General features: G+C 40.3%; 1 protein-coding gene across 1 annotated transcript in view; it reads left to right on the top strand.

The window, feature by feature from the left end:
* LOC143353351 (agrin) overlaps positions 1–16,548 on the top strand; it is a 602,368-nt gene that overhangs the window by 377,975 nt on the left and 207,845 nt on the right. The gene's annotated exons all lie outside the window — the stretch shown is intronic.

Below are 16,548 nucleotides of genomic sequence, written 5' to 3'. Positions count from 1 at the left end.
AAGCATTAAATTATTTTTTTACTAGATTATTTTGAACTTGAGCACTTTGTTTACATTTTGAACTGACTCAGTTTGATTTCATTAATTAAGCTGAGAATTAGTTAAGCATTCACAGTGAATTTATATTTTTCATCACTTCTTACGTTTATGACCTTGCACGACCTTGAACGACTAAATCGTCGAAATAGTCTCGAGAAGGGCTACAATCGTAGGAGTTTAAAACTGTGTGGTTCCATTTAAAAAAGACAAAATATAATTTGACCTTCAAATCTCTTAAGCAATAACTGGCTTAATTTCTGCACGGATACAAGTTTTTTAGTTTTTCATGTTATGTAATGTTTCATTTACTTACACGTGGGCATCGTTAATTTCCTTGCTACGCATTCGTTTCATTTTGATCTAACATGCAATTTCAGCTACCTAATTATCACGATACAAAAACAAGCAGAATTTCTCGTTAATTTGTAACATTGTAATACGGCCAATGAATATTATATTTCCAGCTGTTATTTGCGTCTCAAAAGTTTGATACGAACGGAAGCTCCGATAATTAAATTAATATAATAACAATATGATACTTTTAATATTACACGCCTGCGTACAGGAAAAGCGTTTAATTAAAATTGAATCCAGTCAAAATTGGAGTTGGGAAATAGCCGTTGATTTAATCAACGCTACTACGATGTGGGAAGGCGTATTTTTGTAATTACTTTTCCATCGTTCGTGCTGAACAGCTCGTGCGTTCGCATAAATTATTATCCGTTAAAGAAATGTGAATAAATCGAAACAGTTAAAATATTTAAGGAATTGGAAACTACTGCGATACTACTTTTATTATTACACAGACAAGAAATAAATGTGGTAATTATTTACGAAGGGGTACTGCTTTCCTATTTTGGTGATCTTGAAACATTTTGAGCAACTTTCTCGTTTGTAAAAAATATACCTCCGTTGTTTAGATATTCGTAAAAAACTGTTAAGACGACTGTAGGAGACTCCGCTTTTCCCCAATCAGCTTCTAATTGATCGAAGCGAGAGCGGGCGAGTCCGGCATAGTAATTATTTGCGCGTAAACGACTTTTGCCCCGAGTTGTCAGAATTTTGTGGCTGACATACGACGCGAGAGTTCATCGAAAGCCACAATCCAGTCAGAGCCAGTTCGTTCTGCTCCTTTCTTTCCGCACTTTCAATTACCCTTGAAGACTCGCCGATCCTGAAAAGTCTGGGAACGACACGCAAGGTCAGAACTACTTGAGATCTCTCGCGGGAAGCCAAGTTTATGAAAGCTCTTGGCGAGCCTTCGCCGCCACGGCACTCGTCTTTTTTTATCAGTCTATTCGTTGCAGAGTAACGACGCTTATATCCGAGAAGTTTTAACTGCGTCTTCGTTTAACTTCCGCGTCCTGTATCCGTAAATGAAGATACAGCTCTCGGAACGGCGAAATAGAATACAGCGACGGGAAATACGCCCACTTACCCGGAGCGAAGCTGAATTTTTTCCCAGTTCTACAATTAATATTATTTTATTCCTTCTTCTTCGATAAATTCTTCTCTCTCACTTCTACCTTTACACTTTCACACTCACTCCAAAAATCATCGATTCTCAAATTGTCATAATTTAGTAAAAACAAATCGTACAATCTTATGGTTGACATGTGTTGTTTCTCGGTAAATAATTCAACCAGATTCAACAGTAACAATGTCTAAAAATTCACCAAGATGTACAGATCAACCTACAAAGTTTCAAGATCTATGTACATTAATTTAAAAAAAAATTTGTTCCATCAAAACAAACCAGTCAATAGGAGAAACCACAGAAATTAATATTTAATCCAGCGTTCGTTCAAATCGACGTAGACTTAAGTAAAAAATTTTCCACTATTTGACGGGTTAAAAAGTCCGTTGTCTCTCAGAATAATTGCAAACTACATCTCGTAAGCCTTGTGGTTCAAAAGTAGGCTAAGTCTTGCGTCGCTCGTTGAAAACAAAATTTGATTCGGTGCTCGAAAACTTTTCATTTTCTGCAAACCCTTTTCTGCTAGTTCCGTTTTATTCCGAGAGATATGTAATCGTTGGAAGGAGTAGGTGAAAAAATGGCGAATTGAACCTTGGCGTGGGGAGGGGGGAAGGGATATCGCCTGTGAAACGGAAGTTGCGTAATTCTTGTTCGAAAGTAGAAGACACTCGGGCAGGCGTATTATCGCCGTATCCCTTCCTCCGCCGTTTTCGTCCCGCTACTTTCTCGTCCTTTCCCCGTTCTTATCTTATCAGCCCGTAGTTCTACTTCATTGCGGCTCTCTCGTTCCGGGAAACCAGCTGCCCGGCGAACTTCCGTGTTATTAAACAGAACTGGCTGAGCAAGAAGAGCCGTGAAACAGATTTAACGTTCGCCGGCATTGTTGAAGTCGGAATGCGGGCTTTTTCGTATTTTTCCACTTTCTACGCGATGAGGTGATTTAATGTAAGTAGCCCGTGTCATAAGTACACAATGGGAATGGTGGATCCTGCGATTCCGGAGATCCCTCCCGAAACCTTCAAGTCGTAATTTACTTGCTTACGAAAGCAAAGTTTACGAACTTTTTTTTTCAATGTTCCCATTCACCGGACAAACTATTTCGTATTTTAACACTCGATTAAATTCGATCTTAGTGATTTAATTTATTTAATGCTCTGCTGTCTGCGAGCAATGTCAATTTGTACGAATTATTTATTTAAAATCACATTCAAAATCGACCAGCAGTGTTTCAAATTCTTAAACTGAAACACCCTTGTAAGGGTAGTTTCGTAAACATGATTTCCAATTTTGGTAAAGAAGTAGTTCTAAATTAGATTCTACGACACCCCAAAACTCCTAAAACCATCCTGTTTGTAATTAATCGTGTATAATTAACAGAGGCATGCATTTTGTCCATCTTTTTGCGATTCTGGCCCAGTGTGCGACTCCTTCTGGAGCAATGTTCTTCGAATCCAAACAAATTTATTGCTGAATCCGCAATTATCTCAGGCCCAGTCGGGGAGCAGAGGAGAGGCTGTCGTTGCGGTGCTTTATCATTTAATCGCGCCCCGTACGTTTACCCCGGCCGGGTGCTACCCTTCTTATTTGCCTTGCCACCTTCCCTCTAACAGCTTTCCCGTGTGCGCGTAAATTATTATGCGAGCAAATAATGCGGGACAAGAGTCCCCGGCATCGCGTATAGTAACCGGTCGTCCCTCGTGGTCTTTCCTCGCGAAGTATTCTTCCCGGCAGTCCGCAGTCCTTTTTTTATTAACTAGCTGAGACCTCTGGTGAGATTCGTTTCAGCAATACGCGCGTGCAGATGGCGCGGATAGAAAAGGGGGCGATTCTAAAAAAAGGGCGATAAAAAATAAGTAGAAAATGCAGAGTAAAATGCGAGACTTTGTTTTCGAGTAAATCGAGCGAGAAAGAAGAATTACCTGAAAATGTATTTATTAATTATTTTAACAAGCCCGGAACATTTTCAGTGGAACTGCGAATTTTATGCGTTTACGACAAAAATGTGTTCGAACGCAGAACACCAAATTTAAAATACCGTTGCGCTGTTTTCAACACGTTCAAATGATTAATAAACGAAACAATGGTACCACGTGGCGATAGGAATGATATTTTGTATTTCCCTCCGAAGATTCATATTTTACCAGTGAAATTACCATGGAATATGGCACAAAAGTACGTTCAAATTGGAAATACACGCTGTCACGCGAGATTTGCATGCTTACAAAATCGTGTCCGGCATAATTCAATGTTAAATAAAACATTGATGCTTTTGTACAGACAAATTGTTCCGAGTCGTCAGTCACCTATTGATGAACGCCGCGATGAAAGCAACGTTTACATAATAAACGAAAATTCAAACATTACGGCCGTAGTATTCGAATTGGTTTTCAACCAACGCTGGCGAGTGTTGTCACAAGTATTGCGAAGTTTAATTCAGCAAATCGAATGTTTGAAGTTCGAAGTTTATCACCATATAATAAATCTACCGTTCCAAATGCATTAAATAAATTATTTATTAGCATCTTCTAGGATCCATTGAATTTGAATGGGTCTCTGCATACATCGATTTATTTTCACAATTTTGAAGTGCATAAAGCAAGGTAAATGAGAACAAAATTTGTATAAAATATGTATTGAGAATGCAAGAAAATTTCGATATATATTTTCACGAAATTTGCACATTCATGAAGGAAATAAATCGAACCCAGAAAAGTAAATACACTGGAAGGATTTGAAAATACTGTTGTATTATTGAAGAAAAATAAATTGTAAAAAATGTGGGTTAATTTTTAATTTTTATTTCACATAAAAATTCGCAGTCCACTTATTATGTTAAGGATAACGGGAGCAGTGAAGATTTTCTGCTTCTCCGTCACCTTCTTCATCAGCTTCCACTCCCGTTCGCTCGCTGTTCGTCAAAGCGACTCATTCCGCATACATTCGAGTTTCCCCGCGGCTCGAACACCGTTATCCCTCATTTTTATTCGCATTCGCACGTTTTCAATATCCACGCACTCCACCGCCGCTTTCTTCCCCCGATTAATGCACATTCAGAACTCGTCGAAGCGTCTTCCTTCCGTGTCCCGCTCTTCCATTATCCATCGACGATCGACGCCGATTTTCGCGAGCGTTTTCGTATTCCCTCTTTCCAACGGATAAGAAACGATGAAACTAAAAGCTTGGATGGGTAAGAAAACGAAAAAGGTTAGTCGGAGAGGCGGATCGGTTACCAGAAACGAGAGAAAAACTTCCGGGAGAAATATTCGTAAAACCTTCGCGAAATGTTTCATCCGCGTAGACGATGTTGTTACACAGCAATCCGAGGAAACTTCAAATCGTTTGTTTTAGATTTCAAAAAAATTGATTACTTATGGGTCCCCCTTTATACAAATAAGTAGACTGTGTCTGTACAAGTGTTTAGCCATTTTTTAAATAATGTGTACCTAAAGAAATAAATTTGTTGAGGAATTCCACGTGGATGGATCTTCACAATCTCAATAATCGTAAATTAAAAATATTAGAACCCGTAAACCTAGCGTTAAGAAATTCACCTCCGTAATATCCTATACTTGAAAATGTTTATTCATACCCAGCAGTTCAGGTCTTATTTAAGCTATTTTTACTCGAGCAATTCGGACCTTTCGTCCGATCTGGAAACACTATTGCCGCGGAGAGCGTTTATCTCGCATCACAAAGTCCGTGGCCCGGCGAAGTGGCGTGCAGAAAGTATGACAGAGTCGGGACACGATTTCAGACCTTTGTCGAGACATAGTTCGCGACTCATGCGTCTGGCATCGACGCGGACGGGTGTGCGGACGAATGGCTTGTCTCTGGTTTCCGCGGCAATCGTCGTCCAATTGCCAGGCCCGGCAGGACAATTTTTTATTTCGTTGTTCCCCGTTTGTAGGTTGCAGTGCGCCGTTTTGTTTTTTTGGTAAATATCGATGAGAAACAATAGCGGAGGATGATGGAAAGCTTTCGACGCACCGACAAAGAGGAAGGAAAGAAAAAAATCGGGAAGCTGTCCGCCATAATTCACTCGAGCCCGTTGATTTGGTTGACGTTTCGAAATTCTGGTCGGACGAGAGTCCTTTGACGCGGAACTCCGAGAGCCCGCGGGACGGCGACGCCGGAATCGCTTTTTGTTTTCATTCTCTGAAAATATCGTTTCCGAAGGGACAGTACCGGGGGTGGGGGATGTCCCTTATTACAGGAAGATCGATTACTTGTTCGCGAGGATGAAACCGGAACAGGGAAATTGGACTTCTGGCGGGGGCCGAATGAATTGGAAATGCAATCAGAAACGGCGAGACTCTGTTCCACCGAAAAATTCCTCGCGGTCGTTCCGTTGGCTCGCGAAGATTATTCTCTTCCATTTTCTCGGCGTAATCGTGTATGTGCGCCGGACGAAAGCTGCAGTGAGAAATTAAATTAATTTCACCGGCTTAAGGGAGCCTCCCTTCCGACCCGGACACCAGACCCGATCTCTTCGTTTCCGGCTCACGTCACACCGCCGGAAATGCTTGGCTCCCTTCGCGCTGCTTCTTCTTTTTGTCGGCGAGTGCCACTTATCACGTGCACTCGAGCTACAGAGTGTTTCCAAAGTAACCGGCTGAATCTACATTCGCCAAGAAAGCTTTAAGGGGAAGCCACGTTTCCCGAGAAACGCTAAAGATGACCAGTCTGAATGAACACTGCTCTGTTACATGTCTCCCTTCGCGAATTATCGAAGGGATGCGCGGAAACAAATTTGGACAGAATTTTTCATCCTTCATGAAACCAACTGATCATAATCAATTGTTGATTATGATTATTTTCTTTTTTGCATAAAGATCCGCAGTCTAATTATGATTACTCACTTGAATGACACTTTGTTAATTATACATTTTAATCATGTGAAAAGGTAGAATATTGATTGTAATATGTGAAGTCAAAAATAATTTATGAATTTTGTAAATCATTGTGAAAGATTTTAGTTTAGTATGCATTACGAACAAGCCTCGTAATTAGTTTCAGCTTCTACACTGGCTGTAGACAATTTCTCGAAATATCGTTTTACTTGTCTGACCACGCGTAGACTCATTCTACTTGCTTCTCTATGCATAAGCTTGCTCTACTTAGCTACTCGGTGGTTCATGTTAATTTTAGTGATATTATAATTTAAGCAACATGCATATTAACGGGAATTAATTAATTAACTCTTTTTTCAGGTTTTTTAACGTATCACATCAACTTCTTAATTTTTAGCGATTATGTAGTGCACTATCATTTTTATGTGGTTGATTATGTGGTTCACGTTCTCTCATTTATTTTATTTTATTTTTACTGCAATTATTTATTACTCTGTACCTTATTCTATTTGCCTGACTCCGTATGGATTTATTCTACTTTTTCCGGTTCGTATTGACTCTCTCCATCCGAATTCGGATTGATTCAAACTGCTTCGGCAAGTGTTATAATTAATTTCGCATATTCCACAAGTTCTCTGTGTTTGATCTAAACTAAACTGATTCTACTTGCACGGCTACGTATAAACTTACTCCGCTTGACTGCGTACGGGTTTAGTCTAACTGCTTGGTCGGTGATCATAATTACTTGCGAGTGTAACTGCAATCATGTCAGTTTTTCATTTCCAAGTTGCGAACGTGTATTTTCTTCCTCCGTCGTATCTGTTAACGGATGTTGTATCGATAATGGAGTTTGCCGCTGTCGTTTTAACCGAAAAGCACACATCCTTGCATCAGACAACAAGTGTCAAGCGACAGCTTCGTAATACCTTTGGATAACAACTTGAGCGTGCCGATTATGTGGTAAAATGTGACTTTGTCGATCTTAGTAATTTGCATCCTTCTAACTTTCGAACCGAGTTGCCCTTCAAGTTGTTAGCTACTGTAAAATTACAATACAGATTTAATTTTATTGAGCTTTTGTAAGTATAACATTAAATATGGCTACACGATAATTTGCAAGATTTGAACTAGTGTAATAATAGCAAACGAAAATCGAAGTTATTAAAATTGCATCAGCATAGTCTGTCCTTTCCTTTTTGCCCCTTTTTTGTTTCCTATTACAACCAATTTATTCAGGATTATTAAAATATGCACGGCGTACTTCGAAATTGACTTTTTCACGGAAAATACTTTGTAATGTAAACTAAATTGCTTTCCCAGGCAAAGTGAAAGGTACGGTATTTTGTAACGTGCAAGTATTTTTATTAAATGTGGTGCTCGAGACTTTTCCCGTATTTTTTACAATAAATTGTTTCGTAGTTTATCATACGTACGCAGACATTGTAACGCAATAGAATAAAAATTAAATAAAATAGCAACTATATTAACCTTAAATTATTTCATGTTTTCCCCAAGAACCTTTGAAATGTTAAGAAGCAGGGAGTTATATAATATAATATCGCTTTAGTAAAATACACAAAATTTAGTTAAACAGGACTATTTATTTTTACAGTTAAAAAAATTTTGCTCAGCTGAAAGTTATACAAATTATGTGGGATCAATTTTAAGAACAGTTGGCCTTAAACTTTCTATACTGCACACACGCTATACATTCGTAAAGATCGGTACTCTAGTCGTTAGGAATCTTAAGGTTCCATTCTAAGATTGGTAAAAATCGAAATTGCTGAACTGAAATTCCGCTCACATAAATGTCTTATCTCGCACATTCCCGGCCATTACCTTCAAATTTCTTCGTCTTCGGCATGAAGAGAAGCGATCGTGAAGTCTACAAAATCGAGCCATTCGCCGACTAGAATTTCCACGACATCTCTCCCGAATGCTTCATTAAAACACTGATCCCGAGCAATGATCTAATTGACTCCGGACGATTTGCGTTGCGAATAATGCAAACGCACCGGGCGGCCGATGTAAATCGAACGATCGTTAATTGCCGATCAGAAAATTGGATTTCCTTCGAATTTCCGTAGTTCCTACTGGCGGACGGCTTGCACGGTATCGTTACCGGGAGCATCGATATGAATAAGTTTCGCCGAGGATCGCGAATTTTTACCGGCTCGGGGATCGCCGTGCTGCATCAAAGCCAATGGGATGTAATTAAGTTAATCGGAGACTATCTCCTCGGTACACTTCATTACATCGCAGAGTCGGGTTCGATCAGTGCCTCGGTCCAAGTTTTATCGAACTTCCTGCGAGGATAAATTGTCGATATCTCGCTGGTCTTTACTCAGCCGTTTCCGAACCTGTACAATAGTCCAAAATTACCAAATTCGCGAAAACTATACGAAAAATATTATCTCCACGAATTTTTGTTATGAACATAGGAAAATTGATATTAAATTCTCTAGATATTAAATTGCCACAATACCATTAAAACCTACGTGTTTATTGTATACCATTTTAAGGCACACAACTCCAGTTTGTACTTAGATTTTTAATTTTAATTATAAATATAATTTATTTCAATTTTTCTTTATTTTCTATTTCCTGCCGAATTGTTTTTATATGTGTGAAGAAATAATCATATTGATGATAACATTATGTTTGGTCAAAATGTGATGGTAAATGATGGTATTCATCGATGCTAGGAAATGATTAAAAAGTGGAGATGATAGTCTTACGAATGATCCTGAAATTTGTAATTCTTTGACAGAACGTATCGATTACAATGGTGCTTATCATGATGAATAAGCGTATTAAACATTCCGAAGAACGACATTTTCCGCTCTCGAGCCGCCGTGCACCGCCGCGTCGTCCTTGGTAAAGGAGCGAAACGGGAACCGTTCCTGAAGAGTAACTCGAGGGATTCTCGTTGCGCGTCATAGAAACTAACCAGTCCCGAAAACAAACAACTCGACCGACTTCGATGTCGCTCGCACACGATCGCGCAATTACTCCATCCGAGAATTCGTTATCATCGGGAGAAGCCTCGACCGGCTCGATACAGTAGCCACCGCTTTCATTAACTATATTGCCGGGCTCCATTCAATAATTTAGAGTTTTAATTAAAACGCTGATTGAATATTCCCGGACACGAATAACCCTGCAATTAAATTATTTAAGCCGTGAAATGTGAACGGCGCACGGTGACGTCGTTCGCGACCCTGGCTACACGTTCGTCGGTAATATCATATTCAAGGTGCACCCGAAGAGACAGTCGAATGCAATTTTAAGAGGTTCTGAATACCGGACAGCCCCGAATTCGAAAATAACTGTTTATTCCGAGGGTACGTGCGACGACAATGTATGTAAATTTGGATCGAAAGTGAAATTTTACTTTTAGTTGTGCCACTTATCGTATTACTTTTACTTTTATTATACTACATGCAAGAATGTTTTCGAGAAAGACGAGTTTGAAAATGCAGCGAATACACGCGCTATTACATAGGAGTGGTCCGACGCGTCTGATCATAACCGACCAATACTACTGCCTGCATATACCAAAGCACGCGGGCCTATTCCTATGTCGATTTATTTTTACATGGAAGATCATCCCCCGTCTGGCCACACCCTGTATATGTGTAATTAAATGGCGGATTTTATGCATTCATGACAAAATAATAAATATGTTAAACTAACTCATCAAAATTAAAATTATTTAAACAGGAAATACATGTTCTAACTTCTGAACCTCAAATTGACGTGGGCAATCTTTATTTCGCAGAAAAATCCGCAGTCTACGATATTAAGTCAAATTATCGAGGAAATTTGTTCTACATGTAAAATGTTAAGCATTAACGACAGTGGAATGTCAAAAAACTGAAAAGCTGGTTAATCGATTCGCCCTGCGAATGGCACGTATAAGTTCGGCCAAGATTTAAGAAAAAAACAACTGTCTCTTTCGATCTTTCGTTTTTGCAAAGTTGAAATTTCATCTGCTCGTTATAAAACCCGCAGTGCATTAACCACTTAGCGCAGAGCCGCCGGTAATCTTTAATCGCGGCAGAGTAGGCGATAATCTCGCGGTCGCAGAATTTCATTTTATTTAACATTCTTTCGCATTAGCGTCAGGAAGTTTCATCCCCGACTGAAGTTCCTCCCCCGCACTTAGCCCGAGAGCTCACCCGGAATGGATCAATTCCAGCCGTGCAGCCCCAATTCTCGTGACTTCCGGCAACCATACCAGACAGCCTAATGCCCGTACTCCTGACACCGGTGCAACAATATTCCGCACGGTCGCGGAAGATGCTCGATGCACGGATCCCTCGCATACATCTTCATTCCGTGGAATGGCGTCTCTCCATCCTCTCCCATCCCTTTTCCTCCGTCCTCCAGCCCTTGCTCTCACCCCTTCTCGTTCTCAACCCCATCCCGTTTCGAGCCGCTCCTGGAGCTGACTGCTCGCGACGCCTGCACTATTCCGGGTCTCTCTCCGGAGAGAGACGCTTCTCGACAAAGTCGCGGCCTCGGGAAGAAACCCGGCTGAAACCCGACGAAAATATCCACCCGGAGAAAATAAATTCGATCCAAGCCACCGCGGAAAGCCCACCCCCTCCTAGACACTGTGATTTAGGCGAATCCGATGAACGGCGCACCCCTAATGCGTTCCCGAGACGTCCGTATGACACAACACGAATCAATGTCTTCTCGTTCGGCCGCTTTACCACCAGGACCATTAAATTAGTCACATTAACACACACACACACACACAAAATTAAAGACACATTTGTTGAGAATTTATTCGATACGTTTATTTGTTTGGTCCAAAATATAATATAAGTGTGTATAAATATATGCAGGAAACAAGTAACAAATTTGCACATGTCAATAGAGCTGTGGGCTGAACTTTACTTGGGGAAACCAGAAATTGTTCACTTTTTTAAATGTAATCCAGTAGATTCTGGCGAGAAAATACCGAAAATCCAAATTTCAATTCCAGGAGATCACTAGTTCAAAAGTTATACGTGTGTAAAGATGTGCGATTTTCAGTGTTTTTGATCGGAGAAGTTCAATGTAAAATCCATCAACGATCTAGCCACAAACGCTCGTTAGGTGACGCGCGACGGTCACTACGTACCAACATGGCGGTGCCCTTACGTGCCAAAAACGCTGAAAATCGCACATCTTTATACACGCATAACTTTTGAACTAGTGACCCCCTAGGATTGAAACTTAGATTTTCGGAATTTTCTCGACAGAATCTACGGGATCACATAAAGTAAAGTGATAAATTTCTGGTTTCCCGAGGTGAAGTTTAACCGAACTGTGCGCTTTACGATGGTGATTGTACAGAATACGAAAGGATAGAAGCGCAACGTTAAAGTGACGAAGACCGTAATTATTTTTGCGCCGACCTAATAATTAACAAGAATTCCTTTTTCGAGGAACAGTGAAGAAATATTATAACACAAAGTTGCCCACGCGAACCGAGTGAGTTATGAATCATTTATTCTACCGCTTAGTTTAATCTGAACCTCGACTCGAATCCCCTTCGATCCGTTCTATTTGACTTTGAAATACAGACCGAGCGTGTATGGCGCAACACTATTTATACGGAATTTGACAGTATTATACCTGGATGGCCATGCGATTAATGACTACCTCGTATATCATTTGCGAGGAATTGATGCGCCGACACGGGTGTCATTAAATAATAATCAATATTAATTGTCAGAAAATATGCGCGTGTGCTCAATTGGTGATCGGAATGAATTTCAGTGACAGTAATTTGCATGGAGATCCTTGTTATTAACGTGATCTCTATTCCGTGCTCGTTGGACACTTTTGTGCTAGCTCGATAGATTAAAATTTAATCGGATAACGGTGTCAAGATAAGGAAAAATCGAGAGTTCTGCGTTGCGAACGGGCCTTCAAAAATGAAGTCAGTTTTCCTGGGACTGGCAGAAATTGGAAAGCGGCATAACAAGCCGGGTACTCACGAGCTGCATCCGCAGGGAATCCATTTGTTTTCATGCGGAGCGCAAATTCTATCCAGACACTGGCACTGGTATCCGTGTGTGGCTGGAAGATGAAAAACAGTTACCAATATACGGTTCCTCGTCGAAACTCGCATTACAAACAACGCGGTTATCCGTGCGGCGAGTAGAGTAAACCCACGTATGATCAGCCGTGTCTACCGCATGTGTATAAGTATTTATTAGTTTGGGAGCGGAGCCGGCTCGTAAATGCGTTGTTATTGCCTTTCAGGAGGTTCCGGTGTACCGAAATTTTGCTACTTCCTCCGCTAGCCAAGCATCTGCTCGTAAACAGCCATACTCCGCTTATTTGATCATTTATGATAACCTTTATACTTACAAGATACGGGCCAATTCTACTATCGCGGCTGTCTTGTTGAACGTTACACTGCTTTTCTCCTCGTGAACAATGCGTTTTCCCTTTTTACGGTATATACCCTTACCGCGCTGCACTACATGCGCACTTCATGTTTCATGCAACTGTACAGTACTTATCCCCATACCAGGTACGTTGAGTTGTTCTACATGAAAATTCAGTAACTTCGTTAGCACCTTGAATTCATAATTCGAAATTAGCTTCCTGAAAGTTCCTTTCGCCTTTACTTAACTCTTTTAATTTAGTTCTTTGTGGAATTTTTTACACTAGCCGGTCTCGTACTTTTTCGAAATTCTTTGTTACACGGTTCTAATGTATAAATTATTTGACAAATGTTTGAAACGCTACGAAGCGATTTCATTATTCGGGGCGTTCTTCAGCTTTGCTGGTTTTTTCGTTTTTCTTGAAAGATTTAATTTGATTTTTTCAGAAGTTCTTTCACTTCGTTGGTGTGCCAGTGTTAGTTTCACTCGGTTTCGTGAGAAGTCTTTTAACTTTTATTAATGACATTCTGATTAGTAGTGAGTTTGCTTGCAGTTAGTGAGAGAGTTTTTTAATGGCCGTGCCTTACTAGTGTAAATATGTTATTGGGAATTATTGCTTGGGAAGTATCCTTTTTCGTGCCTTATCACATACAGGACTATTCTACTTGTCGGAGGATGCATAACCTGCGTGTACCTGTTTGAGAGGGTACACGATGACGCTAATGATCATTCCATATGCAAGTACAATGTAATTGCGTGACGACACATGTGTATAGTCTACTTGTCTGATTACATGCGGAGTTAGACTACTTCCCGGGTAACATACATCAAATCCACATTCCGATTGTCCGACTGCAAATAGTTCTATTGCGTTCAACCTATTGCCAAGCGTTAATTTGATTGACAGCTTGATTTAGACGTACACCTTGCAGTTTCTGATTGTTCAGTGGTATAGGTAAAAGACTGCTAAAAGCACACACAAATATATGATTATGTACCATCGATTTGTTTAACAGATTTCATTTAAATAGTACGCAGGTTGAACTGAACTGTACACCTAGTGGAACAAACAAGAATTCTACTTGTAAACTATTACAATTGATTGTGCTAGACAAAAGCAGATTAACCAAATTATTTTATACTAAATAGCTGCGAAGAATGAAATTTTAAAGAGTAAACGTATGCCACGTGATAGAAATAGGAATAGTAGATGATATTAGGAAAATTGGTCAATAATAAGTCAGACAAATTCAATATTATAAATAACGACATTAAAACCTATATGCCCACGTTTAATATTGTATTATACCAATCTGACATTTGAATAGAACCTTCTCAAATGTTAACAATAATTAAAAACATTTTAATTCGTCTTGCAACAAGTACACCGATTAAAAAATCATCATTTCTCGTTATCAAAAGTCATGCTTCCCAACGCGGTCCATCGATTTCAGAAAGTACAGCTACGAAGTTTGGCAACAAAGCGAACCAGCGTTATGAATTTAATCCGCGCGGCAGATACATTACAATTATTACCGTTATTAAACTTGGTAGATTGAATTTACAAGCCATCTGTAACCTGTCTCATAAACCTAACCACGCGTTGTACGTACCCTTTCGTACGTCCCACGTCCTTATCCATTCCGAGGGACTTAATTAAATACTGGTACACGTACCGCGGACTTATTTCGCCGGGAACTCGGCGAGGCGGTGCCTAGGTACACCGAGCTCTGTGTTCCCCTGTTTATTCGGCAATTATCCGAGGAATTGAACCGAACAGACGCAAATGGGTTCGCGCGGCCGCGATCCAGAGTAACCCATCGATTCTTCCGTTCGGCACGCGTAATGCCTCGGGTGCCGGGTTTCGCGAAGACGCCCGGCAATTCGCGCGAGGCATCGCGCTAACAATTACCGTGGAAGCCTCGCGGATTTCCAGCGGCGGCAATTTAACGATCCCCCGGCTAGGCCCCCTCGCACGCAGGAACTAATATTGCCGTTCCCCTAATTTAAGGACGGCTCTCCATTTTGCCCTTCTCAATTCCGGAGCGGTCTTCCCCCGCACGCGCGCGCGCGCGCGCCCACGCGAGCGTCGGCGCTCACCTCTTCAGTTATTGCGGCCGTAAAGCCCGAGCCCCGGTATTTTCATGGTGTTTTGACGATAACTGATGGGGACTGCAGTCTTCGAAGCGTCCTCGTAGACGTTTATACGACCCGTATCTACCCGTGTGCGCTGCGGAACATTGTTTTCCACGCATTCCCGGCCCTTTTCTCGGTACAATACCAGACAAAACTATCGGACCACTACGATCGCCGAAGTATCTCGGAATATAATTTTCCTTATTGCCGTTGTATCGGGTTGTAACATAAATGCAGCCGGTTGCAAATAGAAATGTGCTCCCATTTCAACGAGTTAGTCGAGTCGTTACTAGGCTGTGGGTCTTTCTGCGAAATAAAAATTCTCTGCGTGGATTGCGAAGCAGCAGAAACGAAATAGAAAATACTTTCTTCCTTCAATCTATTCTAATAGATTCAAAATGATATATTGGCACGCCTAAATTCTTTTAATTTTCAATGTCCACTCAACTCTGATGATTCCTAGCCGAATTAATCTTTGATATTAATTTCGTTATTATAGTATTAACGTTTATCCGATTTTACACTGTTCGGATACTCGCGGATGGCAGTGTATGTATTTATCAGGACCCCAGTTGCCTAACAGCAAGCGTTTGCCCCCGACACAATGGCAACGCGTTGCTGCCTACGAAATTTAATTCCGCCGCCGGCATTCTTACCCGGCCGACGCCGCAGCATGATTTATAATGACATTGAACTGCTGCAACAACGTATAGAGTGCACAGTTATGCGTGTTATGAGCTGCCCTCGTGTCCCGGTGAAATATTGTCCTGCATGTGACGTACCGATACTCATTGCGTAGAATTTCTACACTATTTGCGCACGTTCTTTGCCTGTCGCGTTAACATTGTATGAGCAGATAAACACTACTTATATAGTATAGAATAATCGATTGATAACAATTAATATGAAGTTATTAGGGAAAAGAAAATTATCGTCGCGCTTCGAGTTACTTTTTATTTGAGAATGTAATACTTGATGAAAGTGTGTTGATACTATTGCTAAATTATGTATGCTACATATTCTGTTAGTTGTGTAGACAGGTGTAGAATCCAGAAAATTATTATTACTTGTATTACCTCGAAATCAGACATTTATGAAGAAATCGTTATTACTGACAAATATTTCACGATTAGAATTATTTCATTACACTGTTTAACACTTTTTATTACAGATTTTTACTCGCTATGAACTGTGAATCTTTATCCGAGAAGTTCTATGAACTATTTCAGGAAGATTGGGATTTTGCAAAAATCTGTCTTCTCTCTTACGAGTTTTATTTCCATGGTAGTAATAGGAAATTGTTGTAAATTCTGGTCTCGCACGTTTATAAATATTAAAAGCTGTAAGTTCTACCTGGAAAAAGCAAGTATTGTTAAACACTAGTTTGTATTGTCAGCACGAATGCATAGTACTGCTCGTAATTATTACGTATAAATAATCCTTTTTTTTTGCACTAGCATTGTATTATTGAAGCGAATCTTGTTTCTTACAATTTCCACGTAACACGCCTGTTCCACGCACCGTAGACAATAGATTCTATAGAACACTGTTTACAGCATTATCAAAGAAATGTTCTACTTCCTTGAATGTTATTTAGCCGACGGAAGCATCGCCGATTCCAATTATTTTTCGTGGCAGCCGGAATACGTAACAA

This window comes from Halictus rubicundus, chromosome 4 (assembly GCF_050948215.1).
Source record: "Halictus rubicundus isolate RS-2024b chromosome 4, iyHalRubi1_principal, whole genome shotgun sequence".
Classification (NCBI taxonomy): Eukaryota; Metazoa; Arthropoda; class Insecta; order Hymenoptera; family Halictidae; genus Halictus; species Halictus rubicundus.
The sequence above is the reverse complement of the archived record's forward strand: the minus strand, read 5'-3'. Positions and strand labels throughout refer to the sequence as shown.